General features: G+C 45.2%; 1 long non-coding RNA gene across 1 annotated transcript in view; it reads left to right on the plus strand.

The window, feature by feature from the left end:
• The window catches only part of LOC109306243, an 8,041-nt gene extending 1,645 nt beyond the window's left edge, over positions 1 to 6,396 (plus strand). The window contains exons 2-3 of the long non-coding RNA XR_002099903.1: positions 3,738 to 3,741; positions 6,384 to 6,396. This is a non-coding gene — a long non-coding RNA (uncharacterized LOC109306243). The remainder of the gene's footprint in view (positions 1 to 3,737; positions 3,742 to 6,383) is intronic.
• Positions 6,397 to 9,688: the final 3,292 nt, after the last annotated feature.

Raw genomic sequence — 9,688 nt, forward strand, 5'->3', positions numbered from 1 at the left:
ATGGCCCCAGAGGACCCAGGGCAAGAGTTCAAGGATCAGATAAACAAAGCTCAGTGTATGTGAAACTAGTCCTGAGTTATGGGCAGAAAGGAGAAGCCACAGAGTCCCAAAGGATGAAAGGCTTCTGGCAGAGGGAGAGAGAGGAGACATGGAACCACAGTGAGCAGACACAGGGAAGACTGGCAGCAGCACTCTGGCCAGATATACAAGTTTCAAGCCTTATTTTCCTTTCTGTGCTTATGTTTGGATTGGAGGAAGAATGGCCCAAGATGAGGCTGACCTGCAATAGGGAGATTTTTGTATTAGAAGGCAAGTTGACACCTGGATGGAGGATCCTCGACCAAGTGGACTGGGAAGTGGCTGAAGGGGAAGAGGAGGCCACAGAAAAGGAGCAAGGGTGATACCCCAAAGCCCCAATGCTTGTGAAGAGCTGCAGATAGAGACTGAGGGATAAATCTGGCACTGTGGATGAGAAACCAGCATTGGCAGACAGGAAAGAGTGTAATAAGAGACTGACTGTAGGCCTGGCCTGGAAGGGCTGGTGGAGGTAGTAAAGGAGATGGCCTGGCTCAAAGTCACCAATCCTGTGCCAAGAATGGATCCCACTGCAATGGAAGCCTGTGCTCCTGAAAAGTGGACCCAGAGCTAACTGGTGCAGCTAGAGAAAACTTGGGTGGAACTTGTGTATCTTTGAACAGACATGGACCTGGTCCCTCATAAAGCTGAGCTCATGTCAATTTATCCTGTCAAGACATGACAGAAAAGTCACTGAAAAGAAAGGCAGCAAGGAGAAGCTCCAGGAAACAAGTATACCCAGCCCTTTCCTGGTGAGGTATACAATTAGAGACAAAAGAGAAACAGATAGTGATATTCTCTTCCACATCCTACCTACATGCTTCAGTCTTGTAATGAAAGACCATTAATAGACAAAGATAGGCACTGTTCTCAGTTATGCCAAGTATAAACACAGATTCACTGTGATCACTTCAATGAAGTTACTGGTGGATCTCATAATACGTATGTGTGAAGGCCCTTGGACCACTGCCTGCCTTCCAACCTAACTAGCAAATAAATGTCAATATTAGTACTGATTGCCCAATTGTAATTGTTCACATGACAGCTAGGACATGAATCCAAGTCTTACTCTTACCAAAGTAAATTTCTACATTTCCATTGACTTCAGCATTGCAGACATGATCTTTGGGACAGCTAATCCCTTCTATGTACTTCACTGATCAGCTAATTTCCAGTTTTCACTGACCTAAACTAGATCCCAGCTGGTAAGCTGGTATACTCAAAGTGAACATCTCTATGTTGCATTTTCAATTCCATTAGACATTCAACCTCTCCTTTTTTTTTCTTTTATAATGTTAATATTAAAAAAGCCAAAAAAGAACAATCTGTCATGGATGTGTATGATAATTGACATAATAGACCCTAACGGCTACTTTGGAGCATAATAGACCACGACAGCTCCACTGGAGCTTATTCAAAGTTTAAGAGAGTGGAAGCTGTATGGATATAATGTACATAAGCATTTCCTATACTTGTATTATTTTATCTTTTATTAAATATTCTGGATTTAAACAAAAATATGATACATTCCTGTAAAGTAGCATTTTTCACTTAGATGTCACTGGGCACTTTGAAGGAAAACAATTAAAATATGCAGCATTTTCAAACAAATAGCAAGCAGCTATTTGTGACAAAGATCTGTAACAGAATTGTTATATTGGAAATTGTGACATTAGGAAGAACATTTCTGGAATCCTTAGTGACCCCTGTTTTTGTTTCAAATGGTTCCTTGTCCCCATCAGCAGTGACAGAACAAGGAACCATGGTTTCAAGTTGCAGCAAGAGAGGTTTAGGTTAGATATTGGGAATAGTTTTCTCACTAAGAAGGTAGTAAAACACTGGAACAGGTTACCCAGAGAGGTTGTGGAATCTCCATCCTTGGAAGTTTTCAAGACCTGGCTATACAAAGCTTTGGCTGGGATGATCTAGTTGGGGATGGTCCTGCTCTGAGCAGGGAATTTGACTAGATGACCTCCTGAGGGCCCTCCCAACCCTAACTTCCTATGGTTCTGTAATTAGCAGATGAATCAATCTCAATAGCAGCAGACAGATGTCCAACAGATATCCAAGAAAACTATGTCCTGTGTGGTGTTTGTTTTTGTTTTTTGTATCTAAGAACTGGATAAACCATAACTTGCATATTTTTCAAATAGAACTGGTTCATTTCATGTCTGTCAATTTTTCTACTGTCGCACAAGCTGTAGTGAAGGCTGTTGTAAACTACAGCTTAGAATTTAACAACATCTTAGCATTTCTGTCTAATAATGCAATATATATATGTACAAAGATTTCTCTGATGTGCTCCATGAAATGATGCCCAATGCAATTCAAGTCACCTGCCATGCACACATTCTGTCTTTAGTAAGTGACATCTAGCATGCATGTTTTCTTGATGCGGATAGCTTGGTTTCCTCTTTTAAAGAAGAGTTCAAACACTTTTTGAAGTACTAGTAGCAGTCTTTAAATTTCGTTACAGGGAGCCTATCACCAGAATTAGTATTACAAGGTGGAATTTGTAGTTTAATGCAGTTTGTTACCAGGAAAAAAATATGAAGTACTGATAGTAATTTGTGTGCGAGGAGCTTGAAATCACACCCAGCACACAGTGCATGCTTAAATTATGTGATCTGTTAAAACAGGGCACCATTGAAGATCAAGTGAAGTTTGTGGCTGAATATGTGATCCAGTTCATGGAGTTTGTACTGTGGTTTGAAAGTTGGCAGGCTTTGATCCACCAAACACACAACAAGCTGATGAATTTGATAATTAGGTCAAAGATATGGCATCACAAGAACTTTCAAACTGTCAGTGTGAAAACCTGTGGAGACAAGAACTGTTCCAGGTAATAGCTGTGAAATTGAATCAGTACAAGTCTGATCAGGCACTACAATTGTGGTTTAAACAACCAGATGCCTCCTTTTTTAGTGCTGTTTGTATTTTTTATCCCAATCAGGAGCCTCTTCTGAGTTTTGACTCTCAGCTACTGAAATCAATCCCTGGATGGCAGAAAGTGCATGACAAGGAATGTGCTGCTTACATGAACTTTGTCAAAGGGTGACAGATGTCTTTGATTGTGAGCGTGTTTTGGGCAGCAGCAAATTAAGATTTGTTATAGTCCTGGACTCCACAGTGAGGAGGGACCCTTTCTTCTCCTGGCACTGCCACTGCTAAGGGTGGGGAGGGTGTCTGTGACCTGTAGGCAGGGGCTGTATTAGGGAGGAGTTGGGGGGACAGCTATAGCCACCCCAAAATTTGCCTTAGCCCCCCCTGTAGCCACCTCTTCCAGTGCTACCTCTGATGCTCACCGTAAGCAGCTGAGTCCACAAAGGTGCAGCACTCCCAGGTGGGGTGGCTGCCTCTTCTGGGTGGGGTTGCTGAGCCAGAACAGGTCTTGGAGAGGGCAAAAGGGGGGTGGGATCAGCTGCATGGGGGTGGGCAGTGGTGCAGACACTGGGAGGGATGCCTACAGGGCACTAAAGTGACTTTCAAGATGTCTATAGACTCCCCAAGCTTCCAGCCCTGCTGAGCCAAGACCTGGCTCAACCCCCCACTAGGAGATTCTGGCATCAACCTTGCCCATGGGCTGGGGGTGGGAGTGGCATATGCCTGCTTCTCCTCCCTGCTCCCTGTCTCCCGGCCTTTTCCCCCTACCACGGTCTAAGCAGAGTAGAGCTAAGCTGGGTGAAGGTAGATGCAGGCTGCTTGCTGTAGGCTCAGGGTTCTCCACTCTGTTGGTTTTGCCCTGGAGTGGGGGGTTTATATCCCCTCCCCACTCAGAGGCAGGAGGCACAACTTGCTGCCCTTAATACTGCAGGCTGGGCAAGGGTAGGGCGGGCAGCCAGTATACAGGTCATGGGAGCAAAGGCAGCAGGGCAGAGAGACTCGAGCCTGTGGCAGGCAGTCTGCATCTGCCTTGCACACAGATCTGAAGTGGTATATGCCACCCCATACCTTTCCTCAGGTGTGCATGCAGTGGTGGGGAGGTGCTTCCCATGCCCCCTGGATGAGCTGCCCATGGCTTCATCCCATTCCCCACCCCAGCTCCAGGTCCCACTCACTGCCCTGGCTGGGCAATGCCTCTGCCCCTGCCCTATCTCTTCCCTCCTGCACTGTGGGAGCCTAAATATGCCCTCAATGCCTCTTCCTCCCCATACACTTACCTGCAGGAAGCTGCTCTCCACACTGCCTGGCTGTATTCCTGGCCACGTATAGCCATGCACAGGTGTATGGTGCCCCCTGCATCTCACTCCCAGCAGCCCCAATCAACCTCCTTGCATGCTGGAATGCTGCTAACCTACCAAGGGAAACCCACCATTTCCCATGGGAACCCAAGCACCTGTTGTCCCCTGATTGGCAAGGGCCCCTGGGCCTCGGCCCCACCAGCCTGTGCATTAATCTGCCTATGTTTCTGAGAGTCTGCTTATGATTTCCCCATCTCTACAACTTCACAAAATGCTGACTTACTATTCCAACCAATTCAGTGGGTGGATAATGTGCAATCTCAGTGTATGGACAACTGTTCATGCTGCACAGACAGAGGATATCAAGTGCAACCGCTGCTGGATATTGCAAACTAGCATTTTAACAACTGGCATGAATTGTTTCTATCAAGGTTAGCATTATTTAATATTACTAAACTTTTGTAGATTAATAAACTATTAATAAACTATCATAATATCCATTACAATTCATATTGGGTGTAAATTTATATTAATAATTTATTTTAATTTAGATTTAAAGTTAATACTTAAGATTTACTAATACTTAATTGGCTCTGCATTCTGCAAGCAGTCTACAAAAATCCCTTTGTCTCACTGAGAGTTAAATAGGTCCCTATTCATAACCTAATGGTTAACCCATTCCCCTTGGAAGGTAGATTCACCACTGTTAAAAGATCATTATAATTATTCCACTTGCAGTACCACACAAGTATAGCTATACTGTTTCAGGGTATATCCTGGGGGAGCAGCATGTCATGGGAAGAGCAGCATGTCATGTATGAGAGATCTGCTGCTTGGCAATGTAAGCCACTGATGTAGGAAGCCCCTGAGTCAGGATTTCAGAGTTCCATTCTGAGCTCAGTTGCTTTATGCAACATTTTGTTATAGGTAGGGGTCTATTTAAATCACAAAAATGAAACAATGTACCTGTGTTGGTCCCAGCATAAATAGCAAAGTTTGTGGATGTGTCTTGGATGTGCTCTGGCAGCCCATCCCTCAGCACTAATTGGCATAGAGGCCACGGTGGGAGGAGGAGGGATGAAGAGGCAGCCACCACCTTGTCTGCTGCCCTTTGTGCTGTCCCACCAGCCAGTGCCTTGATCTCTCCCGGACAGGCTCCAAGGCTGGACTGAAGTAGTACTGAGAACCGCTGGCTTCTACTGGGGAGCCAAAATTCTTTTTTTATTATTAAGTTGTTTTTTAAAATTGATTTTGCAGACAATCCTGGATTTCATGGTTTCTGTGAAAATCCACAGGATCACAAACTGAGTAGATGCTTAGTTATAGCATTTGCCCAAGTAAAGGAAAACTAAATTTCTACCTGAACTAAGGAAACCTAAGATCTTCCAAAATGAGAAAACTAAATCTGATCACCTAATCACTGACCAAACGATCGAAGGGAAGCTGGGTGTCAGCGACCATGAGCTGATCACCTTCACCATCTGCTAAAAAGCTGTCAAGTCAGTCAGCAGGACAGAGATCCTTGACTTCAGGAGGGCTGACTTTGACAAGCTTAGGAGACTTGTCGGTGAGGTCCTAAGGGACCACGACCCCAAAAGGAGGGGAGTCCAGGAAGACTGGTTGTTCCTGAAGTGAGTGATCCTAGATGCACAAGCTAAGGCTATTCCATCTCGGAGGAAAGACAGCAAGAGGGCACAGCAGCCCCTTGGCTCTCCAGGGAAATAGCGGTCCTCCTGCATTTAAAAAGACATACTGTCACAGGGGAGAATGGAGGAAAGAACCCCAAACAATAAACAGGGACCCCCTGGGGCAGGAAGCACATGAAGAAGAGACAGAAGAGGCTCCCTGCATTGACAGAAGCTGGGTCAATGGAGGGATGGTAGACCCGGAGGAGGCTCTCTTCGCTAACAAAGGGTGGAATGTTGGAGGCACTCAGGAGGCAAAGGAGGCTTCCCATCTTAGTGGAGATGAAATGGGGCAGTGAGGGAAGCTGAGGTACGCCCCAGCCAGAGGTTGGGTGTCAACCCACAATGCAAGGGGTGGCCAGATACGTAGGGAGACTTCAGGATAACAGAAGCAGGGTGCTCCACACAAGGGAAAAGGAAGACAGCGGCATGTGTTGTACAGGGCAGAGAGAGAGCTGTAACGACCTGGGGTGAAGGGCCACGGTCTACACTGACCACAACAGGTGAGACCTCAGCAGCATCAGAGGGCATGCAGGGTTGTCCATCACCCTGACATAAGGGTAGGGGAAAAGAACCAATTGGGTCCTCCTCCCATGCTTGATTTCATTAGTCTTTCCTTCCTTTACTTTCCCCCCTTTTGGAGGGGCTGGGAGATAAGGTGAGGTGATATAACCTGGATGGTACTATATCATATTTTTCATTGATCCTCCATCTTTTGTTGGAGCATAGGGTGAATTTTGGTCTCCACACTGCAGCTGAACCCTGGGTTACTGGCCCTCACTGGTATAACATTAAAAGTTGTGGCAGGAGAGATTGGGGGTAGCCACTTAGGGGATAGACAGCAGACCAATAACTTGCTGGTGTTTGTTTAGTTTTACTGAATGCTTGGGTTATGAATATAGGGCTAGCTTGGAAACCACAGAGGGTGCCTAGGAGGCACCTGGTGCTTTGAGCCCAGGGAGGGTATGAGGATGGGTAGGCTGTAGCAATAGAGCAGCATCCCTGCCAGGGCTTGGGATACAAAGGGCTGAGAAAGCAAGGAGGCAGCCTTGCAAAGGCCTTTCTCCAACAGTGGCTTACACTACTGGAGTCCTGTACACTGCTTTAAAAATGGGGCCAGAGAGCTCAGTGCATAAAAGTTAAATAATACCTGTGAAGCATGTGTGTAGATATGGGGCAGCTGGTAGCAATGATTAAAGCCATTAAGACATACCAATAGCCAGGAGTTTAGGCCTAAGACCAGTAGTGCAAAGGACCTGCACAAACGAGACCATGCCAGAGGGGCCAGAGCTAGATAGACTAAGCTGGGGAGTGGTTAACCCTTGAGTACCAAGGAGGAAGGCACCAAGAAAGGAACCTACTCCAGGCAGCCTCTCCAGCTAATCACATTTAGTATCAATGCATGGCAGGTGAGAGACATGAGGTGAGGGAGACCAGAGAGCACAGTACCAGGAGGCATCAGACCCTGGGATCAAACCTTTGAGCCTGCTACATGGTCTTATTTTTCTTAATGCATTTTATGACTAGACAGTCACTGTTTACTAGAACACATAAAATGCGCTGGGAAGCAGGACTCTGCCTTTTTGCAATAGTTAAAGTTACTTCAGCTACTCTTTGTACTGAATTAAATGTGTTGGCATACATTCAGCATACTTAAAATGCATACAAGGAACTGGGCACTTAAGGAGGGAGGACTTGTGTAAAATGTTTGTGTTTCTCCACTTCATCCCTTCATCATCCCAGAGCATGGGCAGGCACTATTCATACTGGGGCATTTATGCAACTATGTAGGAACCTAGATTAGTTTATCCCCAGTCTACTGGCAATGTGGATAATGTTTGTAAATTAAGTATATCTATTAAAGCTATGTCCTGATGAAGTACCTTGTTTACCAAACTAGATCTGCTCCTTAATCTTTTGATACCTGCTCTTGTACAAGTAGAAAAACAATAATCACTTACCTATTAGGGGTGTTATTAGTCTTCCTGTACTTGCATATCTTCTGAAAGGAGTAGCTGGCATTGTTGTTATTAATTATTACTATTAGCATTTGGGTAAAATGAGACCATTTTGATACTCTGCTTCATCCCATTTAATTCCCGCTCAAACCATTCTTCTATAAGTAGTAGGAAAGTGAAGGAAAGTCTAATAAGTAGCATGGAGGAAAGTCAAAGCAAAGGCTCAGGCCATTAAACTATTTTTGAGAAGATGCTGAACACTAATAGATGAAAAACAGGAGGATCTGAAAAATAAATGCAACTAAAAACTTCATGTTCACGCTACAGTAGGATTTTTCTTTTCTCTTTTTGTGTTCCAATGTGCAGAGTGCCCCACTGATGACCCAGAATGATGCATACTGGTCCATGTTTTCTTACAAAGTGAACTGTCCAAATTCAAATGTGACATATGCTTGGACCACAAAAGGGAAGAGTTGGAGGACATCATTGGAATAGGTCCCTGCAAGCTGGTTTCTGTGGCTTTTCAGGATCACTGTCTTGACTTGGCTCAGCAGAAAATTGGCCAGGTAGACCATACTCCCCTCAGCTGCTGAGTATCAGATAGAAAAGATATATACAGCCTCAGATAAGTCCAAATCCAGGATTCCAAAGAGGGTGCTGAAGGCATGCCAAAGAGTGGCTGCAGCTGGGCGCAGACCATGGAAAAGTCTCCTCCTTTTGTCAGATGACTAGGCAGTTCATATATAGCCATCTAAGAGTCATACACAGTAATTTTAGGTAGCTCCTGGAGCTCTTAACGCCCATCGTGTCCACACATTAAGACTTAAAACTGGTTTTAAGCACACTTTATGTGGCTTCAGATTACGTCACCCCACGACATGTTATCTCTGATCTGTGTTGTCCAGCTTTTGTTCCATTAATGTGTGGCCACTTCCCACAGATAAGCTGCCCAAGTTTCAGTCCTCTAGCACACCAAGATGCATTTTCCTCTTCCCCACCCTCCTATTTTATATGGACAAACTTTCCACTTTTTGAACTCTACTGCCCAGGTGACAGTTCTGTCACCAACTCCACTCCTCCTTCTGCCCCTGGGGGTGTGACCTTTCCACCCCCAGGGGCACGACCTTTCCACCCCCAGGGGTGCAATCCTGCCTAGCAGCCTTCAGAGCACATAACAGCTAGCCATGTTGCAGGGCACGAATGGGTCCAGGAGTGGCATCTAGTTGGGGTGAGAAGGGAAACAAGGTGGGAGGCTGGATCAGGTACCCATGAACACCCCCAAAAGTGTCTTCTGTTACTGCTCCCATCTCACAGCTACCCTGGGAATCACAAGCAGCACCCTACACAATCTGATCCCAAATCTTCATTTATGAAAACATGAGATGTTCTTTAATTTACTTCCTCTTTATTTCTTTTTACATTTCCTTTTTTAAACTAATTTTTATTTTCTCCTTCAGTGAGAGAATTCCTGTATTTCTCCATCTTTCCCCCACTCCCATTTCCTTTTCACCTCCCATTTTATTAACCACCATGATCCTATTAACTCTCTGCCTTCAAGCTTCATGTTTCTTCCCCTTGCCCCCAAAGACTTACCCCTACCTAGAACAGGGTAAGAAGACTGTTCTGCCTCACTAGCCCTGTGATGGCAGCTCAGAGCTCTAGCTTTTAGGCCCCTAGTGGCAAGTTACAGCTGTGAAGATGTGGACAGTGATAGAAGGTTTTTATCCTTAAGATGTGACAGCTCCTAACTCAAGCTAGGACTAATACTGATCAGCATTTCAGCAGCTCA

Source organism: Crocodylus porosus, unplaced genomic scaffold, assembly GCF_001723895.1.
Source record: "Crocodylus porosus isolate Cpor-Errol unplaced genomic scaffold, CroPor_comp1, whole genome shotgun sequence".
Taxonomy (NCBI): domain Eukaryota; kingdom Metazoa; phylum Chordata; order Crocodylia; family Crocodylidae; genus Crocodylus; species Crocodylus porosus.